The sequence below is a fragment of the Rousettus aegyptiacus genome, unplaced genomic scaffold (genome assembly GCF_014176215.1).
Source record: "Rousettus aegyptiacus isolate mRouAeg1 unplaced genomic scaffold, mRouAeg1.p scaffold_m13_p_2, whole genome shotgun sequence".
NCBI lineage: Eukaryota > Metazoa > Chordata > Mammalia > Chiroptera > Pteropodidae > Rousettus > Rousettus aegyptiacus.
In genome coordinates, this window is record NW_023416295.1 from 17,982,342 (window position 1) to 18,006,762 (window position 24,421).

Sequence of the window (24,421 nt, forward strand, 5' to 3'; positions counted from 1 at the left end):
TCAAAAGCTAGCTGAGAGCAGGAACAAAAGACTGCACTTCTATTGATGGTTTATCCTGGGTTCCATGCAGAATTAGAGAATCATTAAAAACATGGGAAATTATACTAGATTGCAAGTTTGTTTCAAATTTTTCCTGACACCTAGATTTGGTAGTCTTTTAAATGGTTCTCTTTCAGCAATAGAGAATAAAAAAAAGTGCCTTTTTATCACATTTAGGTCAGAATATTAAAAACAGAGTAGCAGCATTAGAGAACAGGATAATCAAGTTCCCAAGAATCTGAACAAACACGTCAGTCAAGCTAGTCTAGGTTGTGCTTCAGTAACAAATGACTCCAAAATATCAGTGACTCATAACATAAAATGTTATTTCTTACTCATCATACAAGTCCATTTCTGGTTGGCTATAGTTTTGTTATGTTAAATATATCTCTCACCATAAGAGAGGGAAAATGGCAAAACATGTGCTGCCTCTTAAAGCTTCTACCAGGAATTAATATCCTTCACTTCTTCTCACATCTCATGGACTATAACACATTATATGGGTACACCTGAGTCAACTGTGCACAGCCATAATCCTCCCACAGAGAAAAGGGGAAGCACAAAGGGGAACAATAACACAGTCCATGACAAAGCCCAGGGAAGAGCCTCCTCAGCAGATCTGGGTGCCATCACTATTATCAGTCTTCACTTCCCACGAGGAGATGGTTTTATTTAGGGTCCATCTTAAATCTTCTTGATTTACGTCACTTAAGAAAATGACCAGCCTTTTCAAAAGATGGCCAAAAGAAAATCCATTTTGAGATTTTATTTTTGTCAAATTGTTTTCTGTTATAATTCAGTAAATTGGAATATCTTGAGATCTCAGCTTCTGTGTGTCGTAGATTATTATATTTATAAATTAGAAATATCATTATATGATGAAATAATTTTGAAAAGTTAAAAGGACTATATGAAAATGGGCTATTATTTTTATTATCCTGTAAGTGATATCAACTCTCCTTCTGAACCCAGATGGTTTTCCAGATTTATTCCCAAGTCCTTGTACATTGTAATCCTCTCTACATGTAAATTATTTTAAAAAGATGTGGAAATAAAAGCTATGTTAAGAAATATCCAAGGAATCTTCAGTAAAAGGAAATAGAGAATGTTAAAAATCTATAAGAGGAGGACAGAAAAGGGTCTTCATGCTGATATTCAAATTCTTATCAACAGGCGACACTCAGTCTCATTCTCAAAGAATATCTTTGTTTTCCATTTGCTACATGATGCAAAAGAATAAAAAATGTTTCTACAAAGGAAAAGAATGAGAGAAAAAAATATAATGCCCAAAATATAAAGCTTTGTAGTATGATTATCCTTTCATTAAGATCTAAGCAATATTCTAGGAAATGTTGTAGTCCTAATTACAATATAATGGAATACACATTTATCTGGAAAATAGCACACTTGAGAAATATGTAATATTCATTGTAACAGTAAAAATAAAAATACCAAAATATGGCATCTTATATTTCTACATATTGTAAATAAAATCCAAATAGTTTAGATTACAAATGAGAAAAGAAGACAGGATGTTTTGAAAGTAAGCTAACATTATTCCTTACTTGTAAATTTGGTTCATTTTTAATTCAGTGAAGAAACGTATTTATTTCGATGGGAATGATTTCTTAAGTAGTTAGAGACTAAATGAATAAATAATTTAATTTTTAACACTTGAAAATTCTAGTGAATTCTATAATAGCAAATCATTGGTCAGATTGATATTTGTTCCTATGGCATTATACAGACTCAAAGACGTAGAGATTGATGATGTATTTCATGTTTTTTTACTAAGCTACATACGATAATATAATGTATTGCCTCCATGAGAACTGGAATTACTACAGATAATTGTGTTGGAATCATAGCCCAGTATTCTCTCAGATAATTAGAAAGATTTTTAGTCATAGAAGTCATCTGGAATGCTGCTATATCTACTGAAGAAATGCAAAGGTTTTAGTTGTCAAATCAGACTCCCACAAGTCATACCCAATATCAAGCTTTACCAGTGATTTCAAGGATATGTGTAATTCGATGGCACAGACAAAGCAGGGAAATATCCAGAAATGACTAACACAATCTCCCAGGCCTTCCTTATCAATCAGGACACACTGGCCCAGATTAACAATAAAGCCTCCAAGAGATAAATGTATGAACACATGGTTTACATAATTGGGAGCTATTTTTGCCTGAAATATCCTAGTTTATACTAGGAATGGGACATGATGATTTCAGCGGGCCATGCCACATAAGTTCGTAGATTCTAGGTTTGTTTAACACAAGCACCTTAGGCATCCTACTATAGCAGTCCATAGATAATGACTGTCCCAGTAGCACATACCGTTAGTGTTTGCCAAATGATTTGCCACTAAGGTATTTCAAGGAAACCTCTTTTCCAGGGCTGCCCTCAGTTAAAGGAGTCCTACAGGGCTGTTATTAGTCATTCTCTTCCCATCTCTACTATAAATAATAATAAAATAAACAGCAAATGTGAAAACGAAGAAACAGAACCTGGCAATGAAGAAGATGTCTTACAGAGTGGTCTGGACTATTAAGACTTCTAAGTTCATTGGTGAAGAAAAAAAAAAGGAAGAGAAGACAAAGAGAATGGAAAAATAAATGTGGGAGTGACAAAAAGACTCAAATAAAATGGAAAGGAGATGCAAGAGTGACAGGAAACGTGATGAAGAAAAATGCAAAGAGGAGTGGGGGCGGCAATGACTGGCTGGGAATACCATAAATCGTGGAAGAGTTGAGAAGCTACTATAGCAATAATGGTAGGAAATAGGAGTGCTGTGGTAGAATTACCAGCAGATACAGTACTTAGAAAGGAAAAGAAAACTAGCAGCAATAACAATTGTAAACATATATTAATCCCATACTGTATGATAAGTATTATGCCTTGTACTTGATGTGCATTATCTCATTTAATCATCACAGTTTAAAGGAGTTTTACTATTTCACAAATTAAGATGAGAAATCATCTTAATTTGTGAAATAGTAAAGCTATTTCAGGAAAGAAAGGAATAAAATCAGACTCAAATACAGTTCAGTGACTCTAGATCCAATGTACTCCATCATTGCAGTGCAGTATGGATGTGCTGTGGAGCTGGACAATAGGAACTGTCATTCCAACTAGACATCTCATTGTGACAGTACGGTATAGAAGAATGGAGTGTATCTGGCCAGGTGACTACTTTGAGTGTGAGATAGAAAATTTGGAGTCATCAGTATGTAGATGGTAATTGAAGTTCTGGAAATAGATATGATAACTCAAGAACAGAGTATAGAATGAGGGAAAAAAAAAAAAAACAGAGCTATGTTAAGAACACTAAAGGAACAAAAAATTTAAAAAGGAAAGCCCATAAGGAGACTAAAGAAGAATGAACATAGAAGAGACAGAGTAACCAGGGGGAAAAAAGTGGTGTGACAAAACCCAAGAGGGGAGAAAATGACCAGAATAAGAAAAATCAACTGATTAACAAAGAGGCTGAGAAAAGTAGAAGTTAACAGAGTACACTGGAGTAAAGAATAAACGCCCATTTCTGAATACTGAGAACAGTTTACTAGAGCAAATGGTTAAAGATGGTTGACAGTGGATTAAAGAATAGATGAGAGGTGAGGAGAAGATAAAAATTAAAATCTTTAACTTTTAATAAAAAGAACTATATATTAATAAAAAGAACTATTAAGGGGATGGTAGCTAGAGCTAAACGTAAAGAATTTTGTTTTTGTTTTTGTTTTTTTTTAAGAAGACTCTTAAAGCACGTAAACACGTTTATAGGAAATAGCCTGAAAAAAAGGGAGAGGTTAAAGATGCAAAGGAAATTAATTAATTGATGGAGTTTATTAATTTCCTACTGCTGCATAACAAATTACCACAAACCTAGTGGTTTAAAACAAGGAAAATTTATTCTAGTCATATTATCTTCTTTTTCTCTAATCAAATACCCTTCATCCTTCTTCTTCTAAGGGCACTTGTGATTACATTTAGAACAGATACAGATAATCTAAAATAACCTATCTCAAGAACCTTAATTTAAACAAAATTCCTCTTGTCATATGAAAATATTCACCGATTCCAGAAATTAGAACCTAGATATCTTTGGGAACCATTATTCAGCCTACTACATAGGGAAAATTTCATAATGTACGATAATGCTGTCTTCTCTCACTCTAAATACATGCCCGTAAATGACATGGTATTCTCCACTGCTCTGCAACCCCCACTACATTGTATATTACTGACACTACCCAAAATATTTCATGCCTTCTCCTTTGTCCAGCCCTACTTCCTAACCACTCACTCTTCCCTCTCAAATGATGACCTTGATAAAAGAGATACAGTTTAAAATTTTCTCTTTCATTACAAAATTTACCCACATACGTGAAATTGAACTTCTATTCACACACCTGCCTTTTTCTTCAAATAAATGTAATATCCCTGTTCATGACTTCTCCATTTGTGCTCTAACTCCCACCACTGCTCATCTTTTCATGAACGTGCCTCCTGAATCATCAGTCTTTCTCTTGAGTCAATCTTAACACCATATTCTAGAATCTTTCTACTGTATAAAACCCTCTTTAACCCACTATGCTTTGCAGCTATCATTCCTTGTCCCAGCTTCTTTTCACAATAAACTTATTGGAAAAGTTGTCAACTGTCTCTGTCTCTTCTCCTTTACCTCCTATTCTCTCCTCAGATGACTGCTGTTCAACTGAGGTAGTTCTTACAACAAATGAGCCCCTTCCATATTAACTTCAATGGTTATTTCACTGTTTTAATAGACTTCTCAGCTAAACAGTTGGCCATTTGCTTCTTTTGAACTCCTTTCTATTCTTGGCTTCTGTGGCATCGCTCTCACGTCTATTCCTGAAACACACCAAGTCCTTTCCCAAATTAGGACTGATGTGCTGGTTCTTCTCTAGAAAGTCATATGCTCCTCCTTCACGCCTTCTCATGGCTGGCTCCTTCTTGTCATTCGAATCTCTGATCTAATGTAATTTTCTCAGGGAAGCCTCCCTGCCCACCTGATATAAAAGCACCCACCCAGGGACCCACTATCTTATATATCACTTTGTCTTACTACTCTTCAAAGCATTTAATACTAAATGAAACTAATTACATTTTCCTAACTGATCATCTCCTCCAACAGCATATAAGCTCTCTGAGAATAGGGTCCTAATATGTGCCATTTACTGTTGTGGCTCAAAAAGCCTAAAATAGTGCATGGCACAAAGTAAATGACAAATAGATATAAATGAATGAATGAAACATTCATACTTTGATAGTCTAATGAGCATGGTTAAAGGTATTCACCCTAGATAGAAATACAGCTTTTACTTATTTTTAGTTTATTATTACTATATTATTATATTATTATTATTATTATTTTACTATGCTACTTTGCTAGTGTAGATATAAGTTGGTTGGTGAGAGAAGTGAGGAAATTTAGGATAGGTCCTTCTAATGGTCATGTATCAACAAGTTACAGGAGAAGGTTGATCTCAAACTGGTAAAATTCAATCTATAAATATCTGTGTGTGTATTTTCTCTTCTTTTTTTTCTTTTTATTTTATTTTATTTTATTTTATTTTTGTCTTTTACAGGCACAAAAGAATAAAATAAATTTCAATATTTATTACTTAGGAGATTTGACATGATAAATCCCTATTTCTGGCTTCTTGCATGAACCAAATGCCTAGCATCCCTGGGCCCACATTCCAGCATGGCAACTTTCTGGCAGAGCCGATTAGTAGCCGTCTCACTAAAGGCTTATAAACTTTAGTCTCCGCTATCTCCACTTCACTCATTCTCACCATTTGACTTTGGCTTCTCTGAATCGAAGCTGAAGAAGCACTTGTCATATTCCTCACTCTTGAGTACAGCAGGGGTATGAATACTTGTTCTCCTTAAGGAAAATGATTTCAAGTGGAATGCGCCATTGAGGGTATAAAGTTTGGTTCTATGGTTACTGGAATCCAGATACCAGAGGGTGTGTGCCTAGCTATGGAGAAGAGAATTACCTCCCACTCATGGAGCCAGGCAGCATTGAGAGAATTGTGAAGACATGATCAGATAGGTTATGCCATGAGTGAGCCTACTGCTGATACTAAGATTTTAATTGATAAAGCTAGAGTGGAGACACAGAATTACTGGTCCACCTACAATGAGACAATGACAGTGGAAAGTGTAATCCAGGTTGTGTCTAATCTGGCTCTACAGTTTGGAGAAGAAGATGCAGACCTGGGTGCCATGTCTTGTCTATTTGGAGTAGCACTGTTATTTGGAGGAGCTGATGAGAAAAAGCTCAGCTCCTTCAAATGAACCAGTCTGGGACCTTGGTACGATGTGATGCTTGAACAATGGGCTCTGCTTCAGAAGACGCCAAGAGCTCCTTGCAAAAAGTTTACCACAAGTCCATGACACTGAAAGAAGCCATCAAGTCTTTGCTCATCATCCTCAAACAGGTAATGGAAGAGAAGCTGAATACAACTAACAGAGAGCTAGCCACCATGCAGCCTGGCCAGAATTTCTACATGTTCACTAAGGAAGAGGTCAGATTGGTTATCAAGGACATTTAAGGAAGCATGATCCTCAGAGCTTCTCTGGGACAATTTTAGTTCTCCTAATTGCCCTTAACTTATTTCCAGCTCCTATTCCTTGGACAACTTTCAGTTAATGTGCATTTTTAAATGATGTCTATATTTAAAGGCAGTTCTGAAATAAAAAAAAAAATAAAGACTGAGAAAGCAATGATTCATCTTCACATTAAAGAAATGTTCTACCACCGAGGACTAAATAATCTCAAGTCACTCTTTATGTGAAGTTTTATTTCCACAGGGGCAATTTGGCATTTTATTAACTTGACTTAGTACTTAGTTATCATGACATAAGAAAACGAACATAGGATAAGGGTAATGTTGATTTAGAATCGGCTATCATCGCTTAAAAAAAAACTGTAAATTATTTAGAAACTACATTATGTATTTTTGTTTAATGTCATTGTTTTTAATTTTGTTTTCTTGAATGTACAAGTTATATGGTGAAAAGGTAAACAAGTGAGAAATGATTCTGCCTACAAAGCAAACAAATAAAACTTGAGTTTCAGTGTGCTGAAGTAGAATCTGGTCTTAATTTTGGTTTTGCTCCAAATTCAGGTTAAATGTTAGCCTGTGCCCTTCATTCATATTATGACATCTTAATTTCGTATGTGGATTTTGTAATGTCTATCTGTACTGATGATTCTAAACACCTTTGAAAAGTATGCCTCATTGCTTTAAGCTGCATGTGTACAACTACTGAATTCATTGAGTGTGAGAATTGATAAACAGCCCAATCAGATCTGGTAAGATGTTCAAGTTCAGAAGGAATCAAAGGATTAATATAAAAGTCACATAAATTCTATGCTTACAGAAGCATGCTTTGTTACGGTTTGCTTAAAAATGCATGTTGGCATATAAATTATAAGTCAAACATCGATGATCCTTTTTACAACAATATCAAAATTCTAGTTATATACTCAAAAATAAACCCATTTGAATGTTTTAAAATTCAGATATGTAGTTTTAAAAGGGTCTTTCATGAACATTCTTAAAAAAGTATTTTTCCTTAAAAATTCATAGCCATTCTTCATGGCTATGAATCACTTACTTAACTAAGAAATAAATATAATTTCCAAGATAAAACATATTTAAAGAAATAGTAAGACATTACTCTCACAAAAAGCAATTTGAGCTACATTTGGACACTAAACACAATAAATCAGTATCTCTATCTTCTTTTTAAAAAATATACTTTATGTATTTTGTGCACAAGTCCAAATCAATCTCTGGCAGACATTCCATTAAATAATGCCAAACCGATATTAATAAACATGTATAACTCCAACTATGTAACTCTTGAATCACTCAAAAAGGTACAGCTTGAAATCCTTCTATTGAAAATTAATAGCTATATGCTTTTCATCTTAAATTTTGTTATTTTTGAATTTAAAAAGGTTGTCTTTTGTTCATTATAACTTCATAAAATATAACATTAATATAAAATTACTACCAAAAGTCTTAAATTATTGAATATTTGAAAGTGACTTCAAGTAGTTTTTATTTTTCTTAATAGTTACCTTTCAGTTCACTACTTATAATTTAGAAGATGCTCTATAATATTTGTTGATGTCTTAATGTAGCATTTGGTTTCAGGAATGTGCTATATTTAAGGTGAACTTGTGGTAATCTATAAAATTTCTTCTGTTTAACATTTTATGATAGCCTACTGCATTATCCATTCATTCTTTCTACAAATATTTATTGAATCTCTATGGTGTATCTGGCATACTGTTCTAGACAATTGAGATATATCACAGAAGAAAACAGACAATGATTGCTACCTTCTTATAGTTTTTAATCCAGTAGAAACAACCAGACAAAAAATAAATACTGAAAATAATAAATTAGTAAATCATATAGTATATTAAAGAATAGTAAAAGCTCAGGGAAAATAGAAAAAGCAGAGCAGGGGATTTTAAAGAAGGCAAAGTGGATTTCTAGTCATCCTTGATTTTAAGCTACTCCAAAACTTAGTGGCTTAAAACAATTTACTATCGCCTTCTATAGTACTGTACTTGAACTGCGGGCTCAGCTAGTTGGTTCTCACTTGAGTTTCTCATGTGCTTGCAGAAAGATGTTAGCCAAGGTTTTTGCCTGGGCTTGCTCAAATGGTCAGCAGTTGAAGCTCAGCTGAAGTTACTGACCAAAGTGCCTACAGGTGGCCTCTCCATGTGACTGGTGTCATAGCATGGAGCCTGCGTTCTCAGAAAAAGAATACTGTCAAGTGACCATCCTGAAAGCTGTAAGCTAGTATTTAAAAAAAAAAAAAAAAAAAAAAAAAAGACAAGAAAGAAGGTACTCTGACTTAGCTTCAGAAGTTGTAGATTTGTCATATCTGATTCATTCTATGGTTACAAACAAGTCACAGGCCAGCTCAGATTCGAGGGGCAAGGGTTACACGAGGTTCATTGAGGGTCATCTTTAGAGACTGGGTATAAAGAAAGAAAAAAAGTTGTTGCAATTTTAAGCAGGGTAATCAGGTCTATTGAGAAGTTATGTCTTGAAAAAAGGGAGTGAATTGTGCAGGCAGATATCTGACGAGAACCCATTTCAAGCTAAGGGAATGTAAATGCTCTAATGTAAAACCATACGTACTGTGTTTGAGGAATTCAAAATAAGTGTAGTTGAGAGAGGAGGAAATTAGTAAAAGATGAGGTCAAACACTATGGGGGCCAGATCACTGAGACCAAAAGCCAACTACTAGATTCAATAAAATAGTGATCACTGGTGACTTGACGAGAATTTCAGAGGGAGTGAGAGCCAGATTGAAAGAGGTTTAAAGGACAAAATGAGCAATGTAAAGAAAGCATAAACAATGTTTCCAGGAGTAGACAGAGCCAGAAACCTAAAGAGGCTAAGGTGGCTGGTCTCTGTAGGGCAGGAACTGAAAATGAGAAAGCAACAGAGAAGACATGCCAGAGATTTGCACACATGCCAACTTACATCTGCAGCTGGGTACTGATCAGTAAATGTTCATGAGGAAATTACCTAAGGCCGTGAAAATAAATAATGACCTGAAAAGGAGTAGAGGAAACAATACACAGAGCTCATACAGGGCTGGGAACAGTGAGTGGTTTTCAGACTAGGCAACCTCATAATTCATAGGTATATTGGATAGAGTGTACACAGAAAGATCCTGTTTTGGTTGTGGAACAGAAAAAAGCCCAGAACTAACTATTGCTTGTTTTAACAAAAGTTTAAATGTTTAAAGAAGGACCAAAAAGAATCAAACTGTATTTAAGTAACTAAACTATTTTCCAGAATAATGGTAAAGAATATTTATAGAATAACAAACATATCTAAACACCCAAAAGGTAAAAATAAGAATGTCTGGCATACAATTTAAATATTACTAGATATGCAAAGAAGCAAGAAAATCCAAACCATAATGAAGAAAAAACCATATTGATCAAAACCAATTCAGAATTTAATATTTAGGTATAATTCAAAGGTAATTGACTTGTGAGTTTTTTAACAAATGTAAAATAATGAGAATAATAACAGCAAAGTAGAGAGAAGAGAAATGGAATTCTATTCCCATAAATTACTTATATGTAAAGTGCTATATCACTTAATGTTACATGAAAGAGTAACAACCAAAAATAACCAAAGTATAATAGCTAAGAAGCCAATGATACATGTAAAATGGAACAATAAAAATTCATTCCAAAAGAGCCAAAGAAAAGAGGAAAACATACAAAGAGCAAATGAGACAAATGGAAAGTAGCAAACGGTTGATTAATACTTAACCATGCCAACAGTCACATTAAATGTAAATGAACTAAACACTTCCAATTAAAAGGCGAATATCACCTGATTAGATAAGAAAGCAGGACTGAATTATTTGCTGTCTGGAATGAACCCACTTTCGTACAAAGACACAAATAAGTTAAATGTTAAACGATGAAAATTATGTGCCATGCTAATAATAAGCAAAAGAAGACTGGGGTGGCTATATTAGTATTAGACAAAATAGATTTCAGAGAAAGGAATATTACCAGAGATGAAGTTTTTGCATAGGAGCACTAGAAAATTATAGAGCTTAGATATGTTCACTATCTTGATTGTGGTAATAGTTTTATGATTACATAAATAAGCCAAAATATATTGAACTTCACACTTTACTATGTGCATTATATGTCGATTGTATCTCAAGCAATCTGGTATCAATAACCAAAAAAGAAATAGGTGAAAGGTAGCAGTATGCTTTGATACTTAGGCAAATGATCCAGTACAGATTAAAAAATTAATGGTAGAAGACAAGAGAATTTCTAAGAGTGATATCCTTGCGAAAGCTTGCTCTTTCGGCGTTCTCATAATTTTCAATTCACTTCTTTGTTCCCATTGACTTTTCTTCATAAGCATAATCACCACTCTTTCTAAGCTATGATAATCTCATTTTTGGACTGCTTAAATCTTTTGCTGATAATAAAAATAAAACTTTTAAAGTGGCTTTCGAGACTCTCCGTGATCCGGCTCCTATCTATTGTTCCATCTTCTCTTCAGATCAGCTTGTGCTATTTTCCCTTTTCATTGACAACGATGTGCTTTTGGTTCCTGTATTAGTTTCCTAGGGCCACTGTAACAACATGTCACAAACTGGGTGGCTTAGAACAACAGAAATTCATTGTCTCAGTTCTGAAGGCCAGAAGTCCAAAATCAAGGTGTTGGCAGGGTTATGCCTCCCCTGAGGTGCCAGAAAAATGATCCATTCCAGACCAGACTTCTCTCCAAGCTTCTGGTAGCCTCAGGTATTCCTTGGTTTAAGATGGTGATCTTTTCCCTGTGTCTCAACCCACAGTCTTTCATCTGTGAATGGCTGTGTCCAAATTTCCCCTTTTTAAAGCACGCCAGTAATATTTAGTTAAGTCCTACCAAAATAACCTCATTTTAACTGTTAAATCTGCAGATACTGTGTTTCCAAATAAGGCCAGGTCCTTAAGTGCTGGGGTTTAGACTTCACCAGGAAGTAACACAATCTAACCCACAAAAGTCCCTGCAATGGTTGAACTCTGTCTTACTAATGAGCCTTTATGCAGCTCTTCTCCCTGGACGGACAGACCCCTTCTCTGACTCTTTGCTCTGATGACTCCTATTAATCTTTCAGATCTAAACTCAACTGTCACCTCTTTATAACTTGATCTGCTTCATTATGTCAGATTCCCTACCAGACTCTCATAATCTTGGAAACCTCTTCTTCATAGCTCTTGTTAGATCTGCAGTTTTGCATGGTAGAAATATTTATGTAATGTATTCCCCAATAAACTGTTAACACCGTGAGTATAAGCAATGTGTCCATTTTGCTTACCATTTATCCTCATCACCTTGCAGAATATAGAGACCATAGTACATAATCAATAAATATTTGTTACATAATGAGCAAGCTTAGTTTTAATTAAATAAGTTGCCTCTTAATCACTTCAAGTAACATAGATGTTTATATGTATATACACATATAATGTTTTATTATTGCTATACAAGAAGAGCCACTATATTAATTTAAGTAGAACTTTAACAAGTTATTCACTGTCTTATATTGTACTAACCTAGACACATGAAGGGATCTATTTTCACTTTTTAAATGAAATTAATTTTGTCCTAATATGTGAATCAGTAGGAAAGTTCAGTATAAAATCGATTCTGGAAAGGACTTCAAAGAAAACAGATATTGTTCCCTATTTTTCAGATTTTGGTAAATATTAAAATTAGTCTTGGCTGTGCATATACTCTGATCCAATTTTAATTAAAAATCTTCTACATTCCTTTGCACGCCTTTAGTATAAACTAAAAAGAAGACACGACATCTCATTTCTTTATCATGAATATACACACATACAACATAACATACAAGTCACACATTTTAGTGACAGAACTGACATATTTTGAGCTTTATTAACAAGAATATTTGCTTTATTTAATCTTTAATGAAATGCCAATATTGACAGGATAAATTAAAGCTTTTACAAGCTTTCTTGTCCTCCTTAATTTCAATATGATAGGCAATTCTGACAACTTTTATCAGCTGTCAATCCAATGTTGTCAGTCTAGAGTCAGGATGAATTCTTTTTATGCACTTACAAATTCATAAAGTTGAAGAAAGACTATATATTTAAAACACCACAGGATCGCTTCCTAGATTTGAAATTAAAATAGTCTGAAATTTCTATAGGCTAAATGTTAATCCTTATAGACTTAGAAGAGAAGTGAAATATTTAAGAATCTTTTGTTCAAATTTTAAAAAATATTTTAAATAAAAACTTTTCCAAAGCTGCTTATAGTACTAGTTTCTCAAAATGTATCATTGCTGAATATCTACCAAATCATGTATACATGTATATTGAATGTGTAATATGGCATAAAAAAGCTAAAATACACCATATTCTACAGCTCAGAAGATTTTATTTCCACACATATAGCTTTTCCCTATGAATTAAAAATAAGGTGATACAAAAATATGTTTCAAAGTAAAATAGCAAATATTCAGAAAATAATTCATTGATTTCATTAAATTAAATAGTTAATGTATATCTGTATCTTTCAATGTATACTTTGCATTTAAAATCGTGATTACTTATTTAATTCAAACTTGTATTTTATATCAGATCGTATTAGGTGATTTTCTGCCTAGGAAATACTTCGTTGTTTTAATGAGTCAAAGATTTTTTTTAAAAAGATGAGAAGTTATGTTTTCACTGTAATAAAAAGTTGTGCTTATCCTTTATCAACAAGGGAGTTTTTCTTTAAAACTCATAAAAACTGAGATTTTCTGCAAAGATCATAAATCTATTGTTGAGATTCACCATTTAATTTGTGACTTTAAGTTGTTGATATGTCATACTAAAGCCAGTCCATTTTTCTACTCTGAGGGTTATCATTATTATTATTTTTTTAATCTTGATCTCCTATCCAGTAATTCCAGTCTTTTATGTAAATGTAAAATTCTCTCCAGCTCCCCTTTTGTCAAGAAATAGGGCAGTTACATAAAAACACAAAAATCAATCCAAGGTATTGCTTTGAGGACAATTCTGGAGGGATAGAGAGCTGTACAAGGCAACCTACTGAAATTGGTACTGCATTAAAATCAGTTGGGCTGGGTATAGTATGGGCTGACACAGTAGAGGGTCTGGAGGTGTCAGAGCAGAGCTTTAACAGACCCAAGATGAAAGGAAAGGATCAAAGTAATGGCTGTATATTTCAAAGGAAGAGAAAAACATTAAGAAACAAAATGACTTATTTAGTACATCAAAATTAGAAAAGGTGAGGGAATGGCAGGAGAAGGAAAGAAAAGACAGGCTGATTCACCAGTTTGACTCAGTGGCTGAGAAATTATGGTTTTAATTTCTGAAAGAGAAAACTGCAAAGGAGAACTGATTTGATCCTATGACGTATTGTGCTATGTATGTTTCAGAAGGTCTTCCAGTATCTTTCCTTGCTGAGTAAATCTATTCTCTCAGTATCTGCTCTTTCATTTAGCCATGTTTTACCATATGTCCCCACATTTACATTAGCTAAGGTTTAGCATAGTAAGAGTGGATGTCTTTCTCAGAAGTAACTCATTCATAAGTTTGTAATAGCATATAACTTGGATTGGTGTTAACACCTTTGAGAAAATGCAATAGTCTAAGATAATCAGATATTTTCTTAAGAATTTGAACTAGAAGCATAGAAAGAGGTTGCTGGTTGTTAGCAGACATTAGAGCTCGAAAGTCAAGTGCTTCTAAGGCTAAAGACAGTGACTCTCATGAGAAGCATCCAAAATTATTCAGAAGAGTTAATATGCAGAAGGATTAGAAATACATAGTTGAGTCGATCATCCATCAAAGGGGGAAGGAGAGACCATCCTTCAAGAACACACAGACGGCGGGTTTTGATCCTGATGTTTTCCCATAATTTTGGGCCTTGGATTCCCACAATGATCTCTGTTTTGCCTTTTATAATTAAACATCATTTTTTTTTTAACTATCAGAGAAGATATTTGTTCCTCATAAACAAAGAAAACATGGAAGTCATTTTGTGTTGAAAGGCTTGAAACTCAGGCTTGATATCATGTGCTGCCTTGACATCGGATGACAGTAAGAGGCCTTCAACTGGCCCAATTCCAAGCTCCACTGGTAAACAGGTGTCTTTATCTAAGAGACTAGGAGCAGTTTCTGCTTATCCCTGAGTTGCAGGTTTGAATTTCCTGCTAATATTGGAATTACTGAAAGAAGCCAACCACCTCCTCCCCTGGGAGTCAAGGGTCACCTTCCTCTATTAACAATATAAAGTCTCTTTCCCCTGCCCCCGTTGTCCATTCTGTTCCCCACGTGGCTCAGAGTGATGTGCTGTGTCCTCCTTCCCTAGGCTCTCAGTTTACATGATCATCTGCTATAGATCTCACTTGTCTAGTGTCCTGTGTGTGTTGTGCATTTGGCCATCTCCACAAGCCTTGTGAAAATCCTTCTCCCCAACAAGGTGAATAGGAGGTGACTAAAAACCTTTTTGTTGTTGTTGTTGTTGTTATTGTTGTTGTCGTCGTTAGTTTCAAGTATACAGTACATTGGTTAGACATTTATAGTTTATGAAGTGATCTCCCTGAGTAATCTATCTCCCCTCTGGCTCTACACCCTTTTTACATGTAAGTGCTTTCTGTGAGGGCCCTAACATCTAGACTCTACATTCCAGGCATCTTATCTTTAGTATCTCACCTACTTGTCAAAAAACAAACAAACACAAAATTAAAAAGACTCTATTTCTCTAAAATAATATCCTTATCACGTTCATTTAAATTTTTTAGTCCTAAGTATCATCACACAGCCTTAAAATTAATGGATACATCCTGTCCAAGGTAACTTTACCAATATTCTCATTACAGATAAAATGGCAAATATATACACATTATTGGAGCAATGGTGAATTGTGAAATATAATTGAGACAAAAGATTTAGAAAGTGAGAAAATAGTTTATCCATAGATTTTTTTTATTTTTAAACGTATTTACAGTTTCAATGCTGTCTGGAGTGAAAAAAAAAAAAGTTAAGGCAAAATTACAATTATTCTTAGCATCAGAACCAGCAGTACAATTTAAAATCAAAGTGTACTATTTATTTGGCTGGATCTATTTTCTGAAGTACCAGATTTGCAAGACTGAAAAAGAATAGAAATTTTCAATTATTATCTGGTTTTTGGACTAGCGACCCAAATTCTGAGAGAAAGAAGAAAAACAAACAAATTTATAAGTAAAAAATGTTTAATCTAGTTTCCACTAAAAGAAGTTTTCAATAATTATAGTATATATAGATAATGTTAAGCAAACTGATAAATCTGTTTCATGTCATAGAATTTCAGACTAAGCTTAAACTGACATTTAGCTCTATGTTAGAAACTGAGGGACCTCCAGCTCTCCATTTTTAAGAGCTGCTTTGCATTCAGAGAATGAGTCCTCCATTAAGGAGGACCAAGGAGAATGTTTGGTGCATGCCTGTGAGCAGGGAGCCAGGAAGCAAGGAAAGGGTTATGAGCAGACAGAAATGTGTACATTCTCCATTGCAGCCTCTACCTAAACCTCTTCCAAGTCCTACCAGGAGGCGGCTCTAGGGAAAGGACCTGTGGCCCAAGCAATGTCCTGATGGGATCTGGGCTGAAAAGCTGAAGCATAGGGTGTACCCACCCATTTCTGTGTTCAAAGAGCAGGGTTCTAGTGAGATAAAACCAAAAGGAAATGTCCATTTACAACTGTTCTGTTTTATAGCTTTGGGAACCCACAAGAAAGCAATTTAGGCAGAAGCAGCATTCTCCCAGAGCACTCTGGGAAGTGACTGGGCTCTGCCCTCAAGTGAGCTTTTCTGTAGCTGGAGGCAAAGAGAGAGAGAGAAGCAAGAATTGATAATGGGCAGAGGTGAGACAAGGAAAGTACTTGCAGACTTAAACAAGGGAGAGTTTTCAGCATAAAACAAGAGACTGTCATTCCGAAGGTATATTATGAGCAACAGGATTTGAGACCTGGGTGATTTTAGATTACAACTTCTTAAAAGAATAATTACCTTATTTGTTCCAAAACCCAATCACAAAAGGATCAAGTATGTTGTCTTAGAGAATTGGATGAAATTTCAAACCATATGATATTATAACTATAAAGTTATAACAGCATGTCACTATGACTGATACAGATTTATTATTATTGTTATTATTATTTGATTAAGTTCCTTATTCAACAAAAATACATACAGTAAATTAAATTTGTTTAAAATTGATAACACTTCCCAACGGTAAAGACAAGCAATACATACTTCTCAATTAATTAATATGAACAACTTTAGAAACATAAAAAACGGGCCAAGATAATAAAGTAATTTGAAAATATATCTCTATTTAAAAATGACATTTGTAATTGTTAAGTATTAAAGCTGCTGATGTATATAGAATGCAGTATAACATATGTAACTTTTTCTCATTTTTACAATAATGCTACAACTAGAAGTAGAATAAGTAATTCCTTTAAAGTTATGGGTATTTTTCTATTGCTCTTTTCTTTCCTTATTTTTTTTGTTTTGTAATAAATAATTTTCTTATAATTTTAATTCAAGCTTGTTGAAAAATTTCAAACTGTAATGGGATGTATGAAGTAACTACTGCACTCCCTTGCAGGAACCACTGTTGACAAGTTCTTGCATAATATTCAAGCCCTCTTCTGGGGTGGGGGTGTGTGTGTGCACGCGCACGTGCGCTAATTAGTGTAAGAATATCATTTTGTATATGTATAATATTAAACTGTGTACCCTCTTCTGCAATGTGCTTTCTTCCCCCATTGAACAATATTGCAAGACATATGTCAATATGGGTGCATTTTTCTTTTTCAAAATTGTATAATGTTTCACTATATGGAAGTATCATAATTTATTTTTCCAGACACTTTTTAACAGATACTTAAGATTTCCATTCTATTATAAAATCTAGATCAAATAACTACATGTTGAAATTAACATGAAAATTAAAACATATTAGCAGTACCAGCCTCCCTGCCTACAGTAACAATATAATATAGTGTTAGAGATTCTAAGAAAAAATATTCTAACCTGAGAAAAGTTAATTGTTAAATGAAAATATAAAAAAAAATAGAGAGAGAGGTGAGAGCAGTATTTGTTTTTTTGGGAGCAAATATATTTAAATTCTGATAAAGACTGGGCAGGAAAAGGAAGGAGGGAATTCTAAACCAAGGCACAGCATGGTATTAACAGGCTCCTGGAAGGAGGAAAGAAAAACCACAAAGAAAAATCAAAAATAGTCAAAGTGATTCAATAGATTCAAAAATTGATCTTGAATACTTCATAACGTTCTAGTAAGCTACTCCTTCCTATAGCTCTTTCCTTGCCCCTCTATATAACTGGGGCCTATTTTATAAACTAGTTTTCTAAAGGGAAAAGCCATCATATGTCTAAATAATTTTTAGTCATTTTATAATATCTTATGTGATATTGATCTATAATAAATATTTTTGAATAAATGGTGATAATATTTGATTAGTGATGTGTCTAATAAAAACTGGGCTCTACTCTTGGATCTGTCCTCATTTGCTGTATGATTATCCTTTGGCTTCAATTTTCCCATCGGTGACATTAATGATGTCCTAGAGATGACAGCAGACTCTCATCTTTGGCTCATAACTTGTCTAAATGAATGTGTCCTGCTCACCAGCTCTATGTAAATCTAGCATTCCTGCAGCACTCTGGCCATAACTGAGTATATCAAGAGTGGGGTGCCTAACTCAAGGCCATCCATGTGCTCCTGGACAGGGTTAGCATTTGAATTAGTAGACTCAGTAAAACAGATTGCCATCCCTAATGTGGGTAGACATCATCTAAATCAACCAAGAGCTAAATGGAACAAAAGGCATAGGAAGAGAGAATCTGCTTCTTTTGCCTGAGTGCTTGAGGCTTGAGCTGGGATGTTGGTCTTCTGCCCTCAGACTGAGACTTAAAACATCAGCTCTCCTGTTTCTCAAGACTGCAAGTTCACACTGAACTACACAATGAGCTTTCCTGGGTCTCCAGCTTACAGACAGCAGTTGGTGGGACTTTCCAGCCTCCATAATCACATGTGCCAATCCTTCATCATGTATGTAAGAGGACATACAAAGAACGAAGTCTTGGGGAGAAGACAACAGGAAAATGAGAGACACGCAGAGAGGTTGTGGGGGCAAAGGAGGGGGAGTGACCAGGTGTGCAGGAGAGAGGTGGTGAAAATAGCAGCTCAAAGCGCTGTCTTGGCTACTGTTAAAATCTCCGCCCCAGTCATGTATTTCTTCCCCAGAACACAACCTATTGCTCCAAAAGATTTTTGAGAAATCTTGTCTCCTTGCAAACGATTAATATGTATGGATATGAACGGGGTGCACTGACCACCATTTCCTAAACCTCTGAGAGTCACATACTTCTTTCAGAATGGCTGCCACGGCCAAACTCCAACTATCCTATTATTTTCCTTAATGTTTTCTTTAAAGTGACTTACTTTTTCACTTATATTCTGTACCTATATCTTAAACTATATCGGTCAAAGCGTTGGTTTAATATAGCAGTAATATTTTAGTATATTAAAGATACAATTATCAAAATGAAGACTATTCCATGTACTCCCTTAAAATTATTTTATATAATTTCCAGTCCTCTTTCAATCTGAAAATAATCTATGATAATATCAGTGAATCATTTTCATAGTTGTTTGCAGAACTAAAGATTCTTTATAGGATCTATGTGGTAATTCTTGATTTGTAGGAAAGGCTTCTAGAAATAATTGGAGAAACAATTCTGACTTCCTTTGTTTTATCATGTGAGAATTACTTCTTTCTTCTTTGAAATTCCAATTCTGTTTTAATTTTCTAATGGACTTTGTTTCGCTTATTGATTTGAGACACTCCAAAATTAACCCCAGCATTCTAAAATACTGCAAACACATTTAAAAACTAGAAGTAACACACAAAACAGAAGTTTTATATTTGCATGCATAGGGTAAACAAATTAGTGGTCTGATGATCATTATGCAGTAGTTAGAGAGTTAGCTTTTGAATATTAATGTATGTATTATCAGAATATGAAAAAGTCTGTCATATTTCCTGAGACATATAAAACATAAAAAATATTTAAACTCAAGGAGAAAAACTTAGATTTTAAAAGGACTAAACATCATTGGAAAATTATTCTTTGAGAAAAAAATCATGAATAAGTGACTTGAAACAAAATAAAATTGCCCTTTCCTCAAATACTACATTTTAAGTGTAATATAACAGTTTTGAGAAACATTACTTTTATGATATAAAGCTAATTATTAGTACTGATTTTTAAAAAGTGTTTAACAATAATAAAATTAGTTTATGCAACATATGATCACCCGTTCAACAATCATTTTCAGATAAATTTTAAGAAGTAGAACATGTTTGCCAAATAAAAATTGAGTTCCATTTTCACATATTTCTAAATCTAATCATCCAGGAGAAAGCAGCACAAATTCAGATGTTTCTGAGTAAAGGCTGGTTTTCCCTAGTTACACCTAGGAACATAGAATCACTGACAGACACAGGTTCTATTAGAGGAGGTGAGAATAAAACAAGGGCAAGTGAGAGATGGGAGCGATGGAGTTTACTGGGGAGCAAAACTGAATAATAAGTTACCGCCTGGAGTTAAGAAATCAACTTTCTTTTCATTGTAATAGAATACGTCTCATTAAACTCAGGGGCTTTTCACTCCCAATCCAACCACCGGAACTACTAGAGAATTCATATCGTCCTATTGTCAAAGTTTAGGGAGTTTTTATTTTCTCCTGCATGTATTTTTGTTAATAAAAAAGGGTCAGCAGAGAACATCTATTCAGTGGTACCAAACATTACAGAGTTTTGTGCTTAACTATTAGTTTTCTATTTGTGGATGTTTTGAAAACTCATTTTAAAAAATGAGGAAAGGATTTCTGTAGACTTCTCATAGCTAAACTAAGATAAATTATGTTTTTCTTAAAGGCTGCCTTAGAGGGAATACCACAGCCAAAATAACAATGTCTTGTGACAAGAGCAATAATAAGAATTTGAAATTTTTACTCTGCTATCCCAAGGCTCAAAAAACTTTAATAGCCATGTAGCTTTGGTAATATGCTACTAATATGAATCACAGTTTTCCTAAAGAAAACAAAATCAGGATTAAGGCAAACACAATATTCACATCAAATCTATGAGTTAAGAATGCCACTGGGAAAGATTCCCAACTCTGGTTTACATATGTGACAATGGATCCTTATACAAACAAAATCAAACTGATTTTAACAATTTTTCACAGCTAAAACCTATAAACAAGCAAAAATGCAACCCATAAGTATTTTAAATTGTTAAGCAAAAGGCAAAATTTGCATTTTAATATAATCACAAAATTTATGGGCTATCTTCCAAAGAGACTTATATTTACATACATTACATTTCTCACAAAATGTGCATTATTAATGCAATGTGCTACCCAAAGAGCTAAGCTAAATATTAATTATAGGAGAGTAAAATGAAAATATACCACTCTAAAGATTTAATAGGATTCAATTTGTAAATAAAATTGTTTTGCCCAGCTTTAATTAAGACATTACACACTAATTTTCCTTGGATGCTCACAATCATAATTATTGTATGCATGGATGAGTCTCTGAATTATTTTAATAGAATTTAGCATGTGTCCTTGTGTCTCTAAGGCCAATAGCATGGGGATTAAAAAAAAAAAAAAAAAGCACCCATGTCAACACTAAAATATAGAAAATGATCTAAATATGAATAAGATGTGCTTTTTTAAGAAATAGAATTTTTAATTACATATGCCCAATTATAATTTTATAAAATTAATTATGTATTCTGCCCAATCTATGCATGTAACCACTCTCTTAAAAAAACATCTTCAGAAATAATTTTGTAAAAATAAAACGATATCCACTGACCACATTTCTTCTCATCTCTACGTACATGAGACATGACTTGTCAATATTTATTGCTATATTCAGTATATAAAGATTTTCATTTCATTTTTTATCCCTTCCACTTCTATTTTCTGTAACTTAGTTTTAGTAAAATGACATTTAAGAGGATCGAGAACTACCAAATTGCCAATCTCCAATACCAATCTCCTTTCCTTTGCAGTCTTATTACTTTATTCTTTACAGCATTTTTGAGAGGTATATAGAATATACTTTTCCCACTCTTCTATTAATATTATGACTTGTTGTATATTAGAATGGGGGCTGCCTTAGAGATGACTTAGATTACCCAAGTCATTTTACAAATGATGTAAACGTCCCATGGCACGTGGGAGAACCTAGTTTGGATTTTGGGTCTCTCTGATGTCCTAAATCTCAGAGCAGTTCACTCTTGACAGCTCTATTTCAAAACTTATCTTCTTGGATTCCCTCAGAACTGTATAATTTACATTAAATTATATTAATTATTTTATTTTATCTCCAACATCTGGGTTATATCATGGGTTCCTATGTTTCAACTATCTGACACAAAAATATTACTCTATCCAGATTCATGTCTACATTTTATTCTATTAAAACTCCTTTTCTATGACAAATTGAAAATCAGATGCTCACGAATGAGTTAATATGAACACGAGAGAACAATTAACCTTTTCTCCATTACCCTCCTCAAGCACCATCCTCGTCCTATGAGGCAAGGCATCCTGAAGAATATTAGTAAATTTCTTCACTTTATACAGAAACACAGAAACACATTAGACAATGAGATTATAGTGCGCCACTGTTTCCAGCTTTCTACTCTGTCATAATTGTCACTCTCCTAGGCCATCGATGTGTCTCTTCGCATCTAGACTCCTGTACTTTCCTTTTACCTGGCCTTCTTTCCCCAGCTACAGAACCATGTAGCCAAACCTGTGATTCTCAAAGTCTCTTCTTCCTGCTCTCTTAATCACATCAAACCCCCTGTTACATTTCTTAATAAAGAATACTGAATTTCCATGCTATTAACATCAGTGGACCTTATTCTCTCCTCTCTGAACTGAATCAGTATATAGTTAAAAGTGAGTGAGGATAAAGCTATATAAGCCTATTACCTGGGATATTGGTGTTAGACAGAGGCTAAACTCTCTTTACAAACATGATCCATGCATTCCTACATTTTGTAAGACTAAGCATATAGGTTGCATAACTGCTGATATCACTCATTTGAGGGCTTTGTTTTGTTCTGCGCTACCAGTTAAGAAACACCAGACTGACTAATATGTATACAAACTGCATGAGTTGGTAACAGAGAAATAACCAAATGATTAAATACAGGGACCAGGCCCAGAAACAGATATACAGTATCAGGCTATTTTTTACTCAATAGCCAGATTCCTCCATGAAAAATTGTGTATTTAACACACGGAGGGCTGCAAGTGATGACTAGTGAAACTGCCCAAATAAAAGAGAGAAGTTCCATCAAAGCGAGAATAAAAATTATAAAAAGTACAGTTTTATAATATACTAAATAGCAAAATTTAGATTTTCATTTTTTATATCTGATCCCCAAATGGTAAGAAGTATAAAAAGCTTAGTACTTAAAGGATTTGGATGTAGAGACGCTCATTAAATATGATATGCTTGTCAGGCCAGATAGATGAGCAAGGACAGAATAAAAACAAGAAGCAAAAACACATAGATCTCTTGATGAAACAGGTATGATGAGGTCCATGAGGTAATAACCAATTTCACAAAATTCCCATGTTCAAAGCCAGTGCAAGTCACTGAGACATATAAAGACATATCCCTAATTTTAAAGTCGTGTGAGCAACTGTGTATACTACAAGGCACAATAAAAGAACTACTTAACTGGGGTAAAAGAATGTACATGAGTGCTCAGGCAAGGGGAAAGTGCAGTCTGCACTGAGCAGGGTCGGGGTGGGGATGAAGTAGGGGTTTGCCAGTAAAGCACCACGGAGATTCTAACACTACCATTTTTCCTTGCAGATGAAAAGAATTTCAACTAGTAGAAAAATGGAGCTAATACCAGTCAAGTGACGGGCAACCATAATTTCAAACTCCACTTGCCCCAACCTGAGCCCTTGATCATCAGCATCCTTCCCTGAAAGTGTTCTTTTAATATTTCATCAGATCAGTAATTGGCACCCATTAAATTGAACAAGTTAGCAACCCCCTTATTTAAAAACAAAAACCAACATCACTAAATCCTATTAATCCCATTAATTCTACTTTCTAAAACAAATCCATCCATCCATCCACCTCTCACTATTCTTACTTAGTCAGGTTTATGATTGGTCTTCCTGCTTCCCCTTTTTGCCCCTTTTTATCTACTCTACATAGGGCATCCAAACAAAATCATAAAAATCAAACAATGTGACACTCATTCTTGAAACCTTTTAGTGCCTTTCTATTTAATGTTGAATGTATCAAATTTCCATAACATGGACCAACTGTTCAGACCTCTCTCTACTTTCCAACATGATTTCTCACCATTTCCCCCATTGTTCATGATAGTCCATTTAAATTTGGCCTTACTTTCAACTTCTTGAACAAACTTGAGTTTCTTTCCACCTCTGAACTTTAACAATTTCTTTTTTCCCCCACTTTTTATGTTTTTGCCTGCAACACTTTTTCTCTCTTTTCCTGGCTAGAGGATTCTCACTTTTTATACAAAAGTATTTTTTTTCAGAGACCTAATACCAACCAAATTCAAGTCATTACACCCCTTTTTCATTACATGCAACAATTTTTTTTCATAGCAATGTGTAATTATAGTACATATATATTTGTACAGTTGACCCTT

At 34.2% G+C, this 24,421-nt stretch overlaps 1 protein-coding gene and 1 pseudogene across 4 annotated transcripts in view; one reads left to right on the plus strand and one right to left on the minus strand.

The window, feature by feature from the left end:
* SPAG16 (sperm associated antigen 16) overlaps window positions 1-24,421 on the minus strand; it is a 695,163-nt gene that overhangs the window by 457,049 nt on the left and 213,693 nt on the right. The gene's annotated exons all lie outside the window — the stretch shown is intronic.
* LOC107513398 lies at window positions 6,076-6,624 on the plus strand (annotated as a pseudogene).